General features: G+C 38.2%; 1 protein-coding gene across 1 annotated transcript in view; it reads left to right on the top strand.

The window, feature by feature from the left end:
• LOC124159029 overlaps positions 1–14,515 on the top strand; it is a 289,111-nt gene that overhangs the window by 202,559 nt on the left and 72,037 nt on the right. The window lies entirely within an intron of this gene.

Below are 14,515 nucleotides of genomic sequence, written 5' to 3'. Positions count from 1 at the left end.
CCTGACAGCTTACTTAAAAAACATGGAAAAGTGTAACCGAATTAATGGTGAAATCCTCGACGCCACAACCGAAAAAGCGCTATAAAAATTTATTTCTAGAATGGGTCCATAGAGGTATTTCATTTGACTTTTGGAATTATAGGCGCAAGCATAACATATTTGCGAGAAGTGACTACATAACACCGGTTTTGCTGTTTGGGTGTATTATGCACGCGGTCTCGCAGTCTTTGGATATTATCGAGTTGAGTGGCTGATATTCTGTATAAAAATATTATCAATAAAATAAGCTGCCTAACTGGAGTTTTGAGATGGTGTTTTGCCATTAATTGTAAAATTATTTCCAAAACTTTTCGTTGGAGAAGTTCTAAGCTACTGAAAAAGTAGAAAGATCCTGCTTTATTTGAAATGCTTCAGATGAAGAGATGGGGATTTTATTTCAATTTAAACACATATAATATTCCATTTAACGACCGTATGTACAAACCCCATGGTTTCCGCTACGCTGTTTATTTAAGTAAATATAAACAAAATCGCCTTGCTTTTATTCAAATAAACCACCGAGTAGATATAATAATAACTTTTTATACGTTTATAATAACAATAATAATAATAAGTTTAGACCTAAGTGAATTATCAAAATTAGAAATTAGGCATTAGGTTTCACCGTAGAACGCCTGGACAGTTCTAGCACAAAACTAGTTTGTAATAGCATTCATGTCATGTCATGTGGATAATTTTCTCATCGTTATTTTCTGTTTGAAGATGCATTCGATGTCGTAAGTGTTCCGTTAGAGAAATTCATTTGTTCGACGGTGGAGGGGCACATTGGAATCGGAGGCTTAATTAGTTTATCGGGGAAACAAATCCTTAATGGATAATTATGCCTTGAAAAGGGAAAAAAAAGAAACACAGCACGCGCGACAGAAGGTCGCGCAACCTTTCTTTGGGAATTACCCATTCTGGCGCATTGCCTCCTTGATCGGGAGGGTTAAGACGTTGGGGAAGAGGAAGGAGGCGCGCGATAAAAACCCAAAGGACTGACTGACTGCCTCGTCCGCAGTGGCGGTGTCCAAATCCGGCGCCAATAAATTAGAAAAAAATGCGTTCGGGAAATAGATGCCAACGGTCATTGCTCAATGAAGAAAAAACGGTGGGGGTCAGCGCGATTTCTAAGGTTATAAACGACCGCTGCGCTCCCGGGAATAGTGATGCAGCAGCGCAGTCCAATGGTCAGGCCGTGCGCAGACGTCTTGATGCGATGAGAAACTTAGTGGCTGCGCTAACGATTTGTCCCGCAAAGGTCGGAAGCTTTGAATGGTGCTTAGAAATACGCATTAACACTTTTGAAGCCCAAGGCCGAGTATACCTCGGAATGTATATTTTCTGCCAGGGACCTGAGTCCGAGTAGAGCCCAGGCTGGTACATGTAATTCTGTGGAAAAGTATTCCTTTTGTTTTTCTTGGGTCCGAACAATTTAGCCTCTTTCTTTTACTATCAGGTGGTCTTTTATGGAAAGTGCTGCCATTTAGTGGCTCCTAAAAGTACTTTTCGGATTGCAAAATTATTTTACAAAAATGACAGCAAAAGGCCTAGGATTCTCGCAGCCCGCTCATGAAATTACCATGGACTTCAAAGTGTTAAGGATTTGTTTACAAACCCGAAAAACTAATTAAGCCCCATATTCCAGTGTGCACTTCCACCGTCGAATAAATGAATTTATCTAACGCATCACTTTGGACAAGACATGCATTTTTTATTACAGTAACATAATTTTTTCATTGTTTTCATCCAACAGAAAATGAGTTTCTTTAGAAAGGTTAAAGGCTTAGCATGAGGTGAAAGGTTGTCGGGTACCAATTTTGCGGATCTCGGTTCGATTTTTTTAAGGCCATCGAAACCAGAAAATGTTTATGATCCGGAATTTACCGTTTTGTGTCCGTATTTTCTGTAAGTCGACCGTAAGTCGATGCTGTTACGTCGACTAATGACGTCGACATGTTTCAGATTACCGCTTCTCTGATGGGAAGTTTGCGCGTTCCCATTTGGATAATTGGGCTTTTTACGCAATAAAGTACGATAATTCGATCTCTCAGTAAGATAAGAATAAATTAATTATAACATTATTCACAAATTTAAAACCACTGCTATTTGCACTAATACCTCACAATTTTAGCTCAATGATGAGCTTCAATCGCGAGTCTGTTACTAAAAAATCCTCATTGGAGAAGATTCTTTGGGTAAAGGTAGCCGGGTAATAAAGTCAATTTTCGATGTTGCCGTCGCATTGAAGCGTTGGTTTTTTTAATCGTATAATGGTCTGAAGCTGCTCTTGCAATGACGTGCGCATGTTTCGTCAGTTTTACCTCGTGTTTCAGATTTATTAAGACAATCTTTTCCGTTGTTTTAGGTAGTTTAAACTCTGGTAATCGTTCACGTGGTAAAACTAATAAGGTGACAAATAGAAGTAAATACAAGGAGATAAAGCAGAACTCTTTTCGATATGAATAAATAAACAGTCGCGGGAGTGGATAGGAAATGTTAGGTGATTCATCTCATTTGAAATCTAAAACTTAAATAGCATTTGAAAAAATAAGTGATTATTTTTGCATGAATGCATGCTTGCAGGATATTTTTTCTTCATATAGCAATGCAATGCTTTTTTTTTGCACAGAATATATTTTCAATATCCATGTGTGCCTGAAGAAAATGTGATATACGTTCAACAGGAAACACGAGTTCTGCGCTTCATTGTTACTCCCGGTAATGATGTTCGAAACCTGCTCGTCATTGCGTCAACTTGGTGCCCATCATTGCATAATTAATTGCAAGTGCTTATCGATAGATTTACGACGCAAAATTATGCATCACGAAAGTACGTTGTTTGTTTTCCTACATTCATCTATCGCTCCTATTTCGCTAATATTTCTCAAGCCTCAGTCTATGCTGCCTCTCAAACCGCTGAACTGTTTGGTGCATTTATTTATTGTTTTAAAGCTCCATATTTTTGCTCAGGTTCGAGAAAATTGAACTAAGTATATTTTATTGCTCTATCTTTAGGATAGAGGAAACTCACTCAGGGAATTTTCGCTACTTTTATTTGAAGGAATACGTTTAAAATTTGGTTTATCATTAATGGGATTATCGCAGGATTTTCATCTAATTAATGATGATAGAAACTCTGAAGTCCAGTGTAGGCTTAAAAATTAAAATTCCTTGAAGCACAAGTCGCCAACACCATTAGTAATATTTAATACCGATAATTAATCGGCGTTTTCTCCATCCATCATCAATTAGTCTTTGCAAAGCTGCTTCATTTAGTTGTATCACTATTCTCATAGTACCTAACTATTTTATATGAGCCATCTTTAATATGTAAAAAAGGGCTTAAAATGTTGGCAATTGCACTAAATACTATCTAATCGGATATGAAATTGTTAGGAAAGCATATGAAATTGAACCCTCTAAAATAAAATGTTATCTCTCAGGAGCATGAAATGTCTCCCTTCTTGCGAAGGTCAGTAAAAGTACGGATGAGAACTTGGTTTTACAATGCTGACGAAGAAATTTTTTTATGGTAACGACCTCATACTTAAAAAAAAAACTAGAGCCCCCGTTGATGCTGCTCGGCTAATAGGAACTGCGCATACTTTGGCCACGTGAGTTGATTGTGGTGTGGATAATTTATCGGTAGGGACGGATTTGGGGGGGTCATAGGGATCATGACTCTCCCAAATGTTATTATTTTTTTCAAATTTTTATAAGTTTTATGGATTTTGTATCCTTGCTCAGAAGAAAAGGGAGTGCATTTGCAAATGTATTGCTATAAGTCCCAAACGTGAGAGAAGTTTGAGTTGTATTTATTCTAGAGCGCTCCTCTCTCCCGGACGGTATTCCCCGAACCCGTGTCATCACCTCCCCCTTTCCCCAAATTTGATGCTGATTCCGCCCCTGTTTATATCGGTAGCAAGAAAAACTAATAGGTAGTAAACATGTTTCAATTCCCAGTCTCATTCCAATAATTTAACATTTTTTTCCATAGTTAAAAATACTCAAAATATAAAAAAATCATTACTAAATTTCGAACACAGCGTTCATACTTCCCGTTAAAGTCAAGTTGGGGGTGGGCTACGTGATTCCGAGATCATCAATCTCTTCGCAGAAGCCAATGATAATAATGATCTCCCTCTTCTATCCTTACTGTGAGGTAATGACGGCGTTAGCTGTTCCACTGAAACGGGAGTTCTACTTTCAAGCCGGAGGGCGACTGAATGAAGGACATTTTCGATGGCCTCTGGTATAAACATGACGTCGGTGGTAGAGCGTGTGTGCTTGAAATTTCGCAGCCGCTAATGACCTGTGCGGATCGTCGAATTTCGATTTGGCCTCATGGGCGTGTCTCCGCCTTGACCTTTATAGGGGCGCCCGTGAGGATTTCTGGGCCCGACTCAAAAATGACCACCTATAACCTTCCGCGAGCCAATTTGGAAAGTCCCTGCACGCAAATTTTTGATTATTTCTCTCGACTTACGCTTTTAATGGTGGCACTTAAATTTTGCAAGGACTGGAATCCTTGCATGGAAATCCAAAGGCTGCGGTTTTGATCGCAAGTTTGGATAGAAACGACGTTTTTTTCAGTGTAGGTGTAATTCGAATGCATATAACCGTTGGCTGTTATTACTCGCATCTCATTGGCTGTATCAATGAGGCTTTGACCTTTTGAATATATTCTCATACTTTTTATGCCTTCTCATCTAAATCCATTTAAATATCATCAAATTTTCAACAATGGCCCCTAAAATTATTTAATATCCATAGAATTGAGTTCCACTGGTAATTCATGACTGCATCTGCCTACGTAATAAGCATCATAAGTGCGATCAGAGTCAGATTAAAGGTCGTTGTTCAACGCTTTTCGCCTGGGTGGTCTGAAATATCTGTCAAAGAATTGGGGCTGGAGAGGACCTATATAAGTAATGTACATGCTATGCATACACTTACCGTATTATAATTCTACATTGAGCGGATGACGTTGAACCTTGCGTTGAAAAACCTTTTTAATGTCTCCTATTTGCTGTCTATTTTCTCAGGAATCTGCTGTGGGGAGGTCACACCGTCGTCAGTCCACTTCTGAGTAGTCATTGTGATTTTTCACGCGCAAATATAGGAAATTACCTTTCCAGCTCACTATTTTAATGAATGACTAATTTATAATTTTCCTAGGGCTAAACTTCTAAATAATAAAAATAATGTACATTTTTTAGCAAAGAAATAGAAAATTTTAAATAGAGACAGCTATTTGGCACATTCTTAGTGAAAAATTAGTTTTAAACTAGCACAATTTTCACATTTAATGGCTGAATGCAAATTATTTTGGAAATTATTTAATAAAATCCTTCTGCATGTTCTTTTAGGATAACTGTACTAAATAGGAGAACTCAACTAAAATACTATTATAAAACACAACTATATAATAAAAAATATAAAAATAATAACATTTAGTGGTCATAAAGTTATATAATGTTTCATCTTAAAACTAGCAACAGAAGTACAATTTTTATGCTTTTGGGACGGGTGTTCAGGTTATGACACGCAGTCCTCAAGAAAGACCTTCGGAACTTCGTTTTGCGATGACTAGAAAAATAAAAATACCCAAGTTATTTAGATAAAACGATTCGAAAATTTCTCAGGAGTTCCCAACATTTACCATTCTAATCGACGGAATAAGAAACGCAATCTCTATCGCCCTTTCCCACCGATTTTCGGAGAAATTCGACGTCGTTGTGAATCCGACTGGAGGACAGGAGGAAACATTCCCAGCGTCTCACTGCTAATATACTAGGGAGACACGTGTAGTGTCATTCCCATATTGTCACGACTCGAATGGAAAATAACGAAGCGAGAAGTTTTTCGAATCATCCCTCCAGGAATGCGGTCCCGTGCAAATATTAGAGTTCCGGGACGTGAGAATATTCCTGAATCCGGACCGCGGAAAATTTTCTCAAAGTGACTTTTGAGCACCGCCTACGATAACATGTAATTTTTATTAGCTAAAATTCTGCTCAAAAACTAGTGGTGAAGTAAATATAATGATTTGACATCACATTTGAACAGGTACTTTTGGATGACGTGTCATTTGGGTTGTCGTATAAGTTAACTTTTATTGATGCAAAGTACTATATGTCGTTGATTTGCAGAGCTTTCTAACTTCGGATGCTACAAATACTGTATTACTGAGCTTAGCCGTACATTTCCTTCCTAATTACAATGCTGGCGTTAAAGGGGTAATTATTGGTCTCCGATTGTGAGAGCCCATGTTAAAAACTACGTCCTTAAATTAGCCGTCCTCGGTGGCGGCCTCGCCTCTAAATGCTCCTCGCCTGCTTACTCAGAGGTTGCACATTTTGATTCACGCCTACGAGTTTTTTTTTCAGCAGAGAGGGGATTTTTTATGAATTATGCTCCTGTTAGTGGTTATTGAGAGCTATATGCAGTAAATATCACAGGTGGAAAAAGTAGTTATTTATAAAATAAACAAATTTCTGTTACAAAAAGGCATAATTACAAGCTAGGGCTCCCTTATCTTGTCGACATGAATGCTTCAATTCCTCTCTCATGCATAAACTCACTCAGGTTTCATTTTTTTACTTATTTGAAAAATTATTAGACCTAAAACCGATCGTTGGCGCTAATGATATTATACTTAAAGCTTTTTACATATTAATATTCATACTTTACTTTATTCATACTTTGGCAAAAGAGAATATTTGTTCGTTCACAGATGACTTATCTTGTAATTTTCATCTCCTCTACAAATGTGTTATAGTTTTATTGCGTATCTGTTAAGGTCAATAGATTTTAAGTTCAATTCTTTTCATTACATGGTGAAACTCGTTTGCAAATATTCACGCAAATACGTGCGTTTAAAAAAACCGTACCAGCTACCTTAACATTTCGCCGCTCGCAATGCGACCTTTTCAAGGTGAGCGTCATTTAGGAAGTGCCCTCGCTCAACGTCGAAGGGGAGAACTCCCGTCACAGAGTCTGTGCTCGGCGCAGCGACACTGCGCAGAAGCTGTATGGGTCTTTGCTTCTACGAACGGCATCCGGACGAGTGTTCAGCGCGTGTATTTCACGGACACTCCCCCGTTTCATGCCTTCCTTCTTCCCTGAGGCACCTTGTTTACATTGAGTTCGGCAATAAATTTGGCTGGAGCGATTTTTCCTTGTCTTGTTTTTTTACACTTTTTATTCCTATTATCACTCGTCCGGATGGCGTAAAAATTTGGGGCGGCATAAAATAATCATTAAATAACGTCCACACCCCGTGCGCTGTCCTTGTTGAATAACTGTATTACGTGGTAGTCTTAAACGAACTTCGTTCCTATTACTTACCTTTCCTACTTCATTTGCCTTATTTTAAGTTCGTAGATACTTATGTTATTAATGTGAAGACATTTTATATAGGCATTTAAAAAATGACAAGTTTGTCTGTTTTTGTAATCGTCGATGTGCCTACAAAATGTGTTATAATTATTTTTGTTCTTATGGGTTTTTCCTGAACAATACATATTTTTCAATAAACTTATGTACTCCCAACCAATTATATTTCCTCTCAATCATCAATCGATCAATGTCCGCTTACCTCATCATCAATGTTGATCTCATTCATGATGATAGATACGCTGAAGTCTCAGTTAGGCTTAAAAATGACCATACAGTACAGGTCGCCGGTACCGTTAGTAATGTTTATTTTAATTATAATATATTCATAATCGATCAATGATCTCCGTAACACCATCGAAGTGTCCGTGGGAATCTTCAACCTTGTGCTCACACACTTACGCTATGTCTAAAATTGTAATCTCATCTTTAACCTTGTTGCACGAATGATTTCTCTCCCACTACTTAACACCTTGGCTTGTTTTGTCTGGTTATAACTAAAAAGTTTCGTTTAATTATGAGATTTTTTTCTCTTTTCGTTTTGTTTTTCTGAAGCTTCTACTTCCTTAGGAAGTGTTATGTGGCCAAGACTCGTACGTAATTTAACGTTTTGCCTTGAGTGGGACGCTGACCACAGAGATGGTATTTGGCATTCAAGGTTATTGTTCACCTTGAATGCGAGACTGTACCGTGACAAAGCACGCAGCACAGAATATTTTTCTTATCCTAAAGACAATTCCGCGCATTAGCACGTGCGAGCACCCGACTTAATGATGTTGGTGATTATACCATGCTTGCCTAGTAAAAAAAAAGTTAGCAACGAGTTAGAGCTTTTGATCGAATCCACATCAGGTACAACATAGTCACAGGCAATAGGTATCTATTTTCAGTTCTTTATTCTGTTGGTGTATTATGAGGAATAGCCGGTTGTTAGTGATGAAGTTTCTACAGGCCGCTTTACACGGTACATCAGCCCTTACGAGTTCATGTTAAAATGTGTGAACGCGTGAATGAACACGAAAATACACCGTTTGATCACCCAACTTGCGCGACCGCATGAACAAAAATTAGAACCATTTCTAATTTGGTTCGTGCATTCGTACGTGTTCCGTTTTGGTCCACCAAAATCGTTCATGCATTCACCTATTAACTCGTACGTATTAATGTGCCGTATAAACAGGCCTTAAGACCATTCCACTGCCCAACTTGTCCGTTGGCAGATTACAATTGGAGATAAAAATGAAAATAAAATCTTGAATGAAGATGTTAGAGCAACTATTGCTAGCTATAAATAATTTAGCTTGGAATGTAATTAGCAATTTAGTTTCCATCGGATATTTACCAATGAAAAACTTTGCTGTGGCGATATTGACGTCAAAGGAGGATGGCTCCGAAGTGCACATATCCATTCGCCCCCCGCGGGCAGTGGCATTTAACTTACGTAGTTAACACCATGATTCTGAGAGCAGACCCAGGAATTTTCCATGAATAAATATAATCACATTTCCTGACATTGTTTTTATGATTTGCTCTCAATTTCTTATTCCCGTATGCTAAGTTCCTCTGTGGAAATTTCCTCTTTTCTGAGACAGTGTTTGTTCTTTTAAACTATAGTCTTCCTTTAGTGTAGGCTCTTATACATTCATCGTAAGCACTTATGCTTGTAATATTAAGTTTATATTCATGCAAAAAACTGTACACTATTTAAAAAAATATTACTATATATTTTAATCGTTATCATCCATTGTTACAAAAATATTAACTACTTAATTGTATTACTAAGTATTGCTAGGATTTTATTCCGTATCACATATTTATAAACGCGTCATTTTTCTGTAGAAACTCATAGACCCTGCGGTGATGTTAAGACTTTTTATCCACGCTTTTGGTGAATGAGAATCATTTTCATTAATTTATTTATTTATAGTCTTATATTTATGTTATGACTAGAGTGATAAAATTAATTAGTTTAAAATGGAAGAGGTCAGTGACAGATAGAAATTATACCAACGGATTTTGTGTGTCCTTTGAAAAAATATCAGAAAGGTGGGCGGTGTCACCGTTATAAATAACGTTATATGTTTTCTACCAACACATAATTTATTTTGTTTTGGTAACACTTAATCGGGAGCAAAATGAAAGCGAATCCTTTGGGTCCAACGCGTGAATTCATTTGCGCAACCGGTTTGTCGGCTAATGAAAACCACGAGCGAGTTTCGTCTTGAGAAGGAATGGGACGAGCAGACATTTTACAATTAAAATTGGAGGAGCATTTATGGATTCTTTTGATTGCTCACAGTAGACCTTTCACTTAACTTGAGGGAAACCTTTGTAAACGCCATTGATTTCAGAACCCGCATAGCTGAGTGACCATCACGTAATGTAGAATTGTCGTAATTTCTTTTCTCATACATATTTCAGGAGGAGACTGCAATATTTCAGGAGGTGGTATGGCAGATAATTTTAATTGTTTTTTTTTCATAAACATGGGGTTGCAATGCGGTAAATGCTGAGCTATGGCAACGCAAATATTTTTAAATTTTTAAGGACATTAGATAATTAAGGTTGGACTAAAATGCTTGACTATGTATTCAACGGTGTTTGGGGAGATGCTGTGGAACATATTGCAGTTATAAATGAAAGTGAAAAAACGTTGTGAATGGCCACAGTATTTATTCAAGTACGACGCGTTTCAGCGATTTCGGCTCGACGCACTTGAGCAGTGGGAGATCACCAGAAGGAGGAAACGCAAAGTAAATCTCATGAACGACATTGAGTTCCTTAGTCATTCCCCGCTGTTAGCCCTGCCCCCGCTAAAACCTTAAACCGAACCCCAATTCCTTACGTATCCCAACCGCCTCCCCACTCCATTCCCCCATCCTTTATCCCCCAACCCCTCTCCCACTTCCACCAACTCATAACCTTTCCGCATGTACATACATATATAAGACTTCTTGACGTAAACCATGCATTTGTACCTGATGATAGCGATGAATCGCTGAAACGCGTCGTACTTGAATAAACACTGTGGACATTCACAAAGTTTTTTCACTTTCATTTATAACTGCTTGACTATAATTGCTCGAAACAATTAATTTTTGAGCTTAAGTAAAGGAGAGTTTTGAGGGAGTATCAACAGTAATATTGGATATTGTCGCCCATTTTGAGGCCGATAGAGAACCGGGCCCCATACCACAGAGTAGATATATATCCCTACTCTGTGCCCATACACCGAGGTGGTGCAATTTACGTGCTTGTGTCGTAGCATGGGGCGAGTCTTCCCAAACAGACCCAAAACAGCCTTATTTTTTGCAATAAAAAAATCGTTGAATCACTTGTTAAGTAGTTAGCTTACCTCTTCTCATTTGTTACTTAAATAACCCAAGAGTACTGCATTAAATTCGAATATCAGTGTGTGTGGTAATACCACCACTCACTGGACCAAGGTTCAGCGTCGAGCTACACTAGTTACTTAAGAGAGTAATAGATTTGGTTTCTCTGTACATCCTGCAGTTTGTCCAGCATTTCTGATACACCTCGTTGGGCGAACATACTCATCGCATAGTAAGGAGAAGCTCATTAATTAATACCAGACTAAGTGAAATTCAGCTGAATGTAATGCTAATTTATTCCACCAATTATCTACGACTCTGATTCAGTTCTACCGTGAATTTATTAGCGTTTAGCGGTCGAAACAGCACGCTAATTTCTAAGTGTTGGTTCCTGTTTCACACATGGGTCCTAATTCATTCATGGGGTAAGTTCTTGGATTTTTTTTCTTGAACAGCAATCTTTTGACATTTTCTTCGGATGAAATATTTCCTGCGTTTGATGACTTGTAATGTAGTTATATGGTACCCTGGTGGTATAATTGCTAGGAAGGTACAGAGGTAGAACAATTTCTGATACACTCCATGTTTCAATCAATATGATCTTAAGGAGGTTTTTTTCTTAAACACTTAAACATATTTCCTATAGTCTGTATGTTTGAGAAATTTTAATTATTTTCCAGCGGTATAACCTACATGAACCAAAGAGACTTAATTATTCCTAAAAAGATTAGGGAAACAAAATATATTGAAATGTGATCGATATATTTGTCAAATGAACCGTACTTACTAATTTAGCCGTTCATTCTTTCACTTGGCATTGTCATTAGGCTCTTCAAAACGATTAAGCAAAGTATTGCTGTCTAATCAAATTATAATAATTATTGGTCCTAACAGCCTGAGATACGCTGCACTATGTTACAAGGACAGCGGCGAATCACCATGAAGGTCGCTGTTTTCGAGCCAACTTGCCGCGGCCTTTAAATCGCCATACCTGCGCGTATAGAACATAACTACCGTAACCCGCAATTAATCGCTTCGAACATTCGTTTTCGATCAATTAGATTTTTAATTGATCTATGAGCATTTCAGGGTTTTTGTACTCGAAAAATTCGATGCAAAGATGACTTATCCTTTCATTTGATGAATTACGAACCGCGGCGATTGAAAAAAACAGCAATCAATCCCTTCTATCATTCATTTTCAATCAATTAGACAGTTAATTGATCGGTGAGCATTTCAGAGTTTTTGTGCGCGAAAAATTTGACGAAAAGATGACATATCCTTTCGTTTGATGAATTTCGAAACGCGGCCATTAAAAAGAAAAAAAAGACGGATGGCAGGCAATTTAGAAGCCGCAAAGGTGGTGGTGGTAAAGTTACCTCAAGCGTCTGTGACCTGAAATTTTTCCGACTTACCGCTGGTAATCACCCTCATCCCCCTCCTCTGCTCCCTCCCCTCTATAAATCCCCACCCCACCCTCGGCTGTCGCGCTTACCTGCTCGACGACGTTGTCACATGTGTCGACAGCCACCGTTCGTCCTTCGCGGCCACCACAGCAAAGGGCGGCCGAACAGGAAGGAATGGCCAACTCCCCCCCCCCCCCCCCACTAAGACACACCACGAGTGCGTGTGGTGACCTCTATCGGCCCACACGCTCCCTCCATCTCCTGCCCACTCCAACATTGCTCTCTTTTCTGAGTGACTCTCGATCTCTTTTTCGCTTCCTCTTCAAAGTCTTAAATAATTAGTTTCGTTTGTCGCATTTCGCGAACGAAAGTTACAGATAAATTTGGCGAGAAGTTACCGGGGTAACTTCTAGACCTTTTCTGGACTCTCCAATCTCCTCTTTTTTTTCTCTCTGAATTCATCCAAAAAATCTGCAGATTGTTGAGATACTGATTATTTAATTTATTGCACAAATATACCTACATTAATGTGTTCATATCAATCCTTTTATCTTCCACAACAGGGTCAATGATTACTGCATAAACTCTTTCATTGCACCAAGGTAAATTAAAAACAACAATTGGTAATTTCCACCACGTCATGCCTGCAACGATTTCATTTATTCTTTCCCTGAATATTTTGTAACGGATGACTACATTGTGCTTGGGTATCGGACGACAACTATCACTCCTAAGCAATTTTTCTTTTTAATTTCTTTTTCGACCCTGCTCCCGAGGTGATTTCTCGTTCTTATCCGGAATCATCCATGGTTTTATTTTCCATCAGGATTAAGAGAAGTTTATCTATAAATAATTACCGCATTTTTATTGATCTCGCGGAGAAACCCATATTAATGTAGCCATAGACGGATCTTCAACCTTTTCTTAAATCCTCGGCCCAGATGATCTTCAACACTTGCTCCAAACTTACCTTAGGCCACCTCGCCCAATAGACGGCCAACTAAATTATTATTGTGTGAACGACGATCCCAAAGACTGCATTTGTTTGGTCTCTTCCACCTGAAAAATTGACCTAAAGCAGCCACGGTTGACAATGAGTGCCGGAGGCTCCATGGACCCAAATTTCACCCAAAAAGAGAATTTAGCGGGAAAAATGAATGTAGAGCGCAGATAGCACCTGCCTAGATTTGTCACTTAGACAAGATGATTTAGTCACCCTTGCTGAAATAAGCGATGTATATTCACGCATATGCATAATTATTTTCGAGAGAAAATCTTAATGACTCTATCAATCATAGTTTGCGAAACATCCGAGAGCAAACAATCATTATTTTTATTAATATTTATGGACTGTTTGACTCGGAGTTAATTTTTTATTCATTGATCACAATGATAAAATTGAGGTAGTACTGTTACGAAAGAAAATTTTCAAAGCCCTTCTTTCCTTAGACTTGTCTAATCATGTTATCAGCATTAACGCGAACCGTTTAGAAAGAGGTACTTTTCCGAGGAGATAAAAGATTCTGTGACTAAAATGGAACCTCTTGTGTAAGCGCCCAGAGTAAACAGCCAAGCTACCTCTGCCTATTTTGTGTTTGGGCTTAATGTATGGGTAGGAAATGATCTCTTTGGGATCTATTTTTGGTATCGGGAACGGCGGAAGATTTATTAATCTTGTATAATTTACGCCCATATTCATGAGAGCGTTTCAACTCTGCCTTGGCCGAAATATTCGCTGTAATTGCCGCGTTCTTCGAGCAACTTTGGAAGCATAGCTCTAATATTGTAGGTCATGGTTTGTTAACTCTTGACCTTGGATTAATAGCATGGATTGTTAGCGCCAAATCCACGCCCAAAATTTGCTATTCAATTACCAAATTATGAAAATGTTCAATAGATTCACTGCAGTTGTGAAAGTTTTCGTAATTATTAAAACCCTTCGTCGGAGGTCTTTTTAAACCTTTTGGGTGGATCGGGACATGCACTGCCAAATATTGCCATGCATCCTAGTCAAAGATGTTAACGGAAGGTTTTCATTAGTTTTAGAAGTTTTTTATTATTTTAATTTCGATTTAGTTTCAAATACTTGTATTTTTAATAGATGTCCTATGCAAAATCACATGGCATGCCGTGAAATTCTGTTATTTTTACGGTCTTTCGAAAATAATAGATAAAATGTTTTATTAGTTACGTCATCATAATTGGTAAACAGTCCTAAGATTGGTGTGACGCAGCTCTCCATTCATCTATCCTATACGCTAGCCTTTTCATAGCAAAGTTTTATTCTTTTTCACATCCTTCATAACCTGTCCTATGTAACTCATTCGGGCCCATCCC

This window comes from Ischnura elegans, chromosome 5, assembly GCF_921293095.1.
Source record: "Ischnura elegans chromosome 5, ioIscEleg1.1, whole genome shotgun sequence".
Taxonomy (NCBI): domain Eukaryota; kingdom Metazoa; phylum Arthropoda; class Insecta; order Odonata; family Coenagrionidae; genus Ischnura; species Ischnura elegans.
The sequence above is the reverse complement of the archived record's forward strand: the minus strand, read 5'-3'. Positions and strand labels throughout refer to the sequence as shown.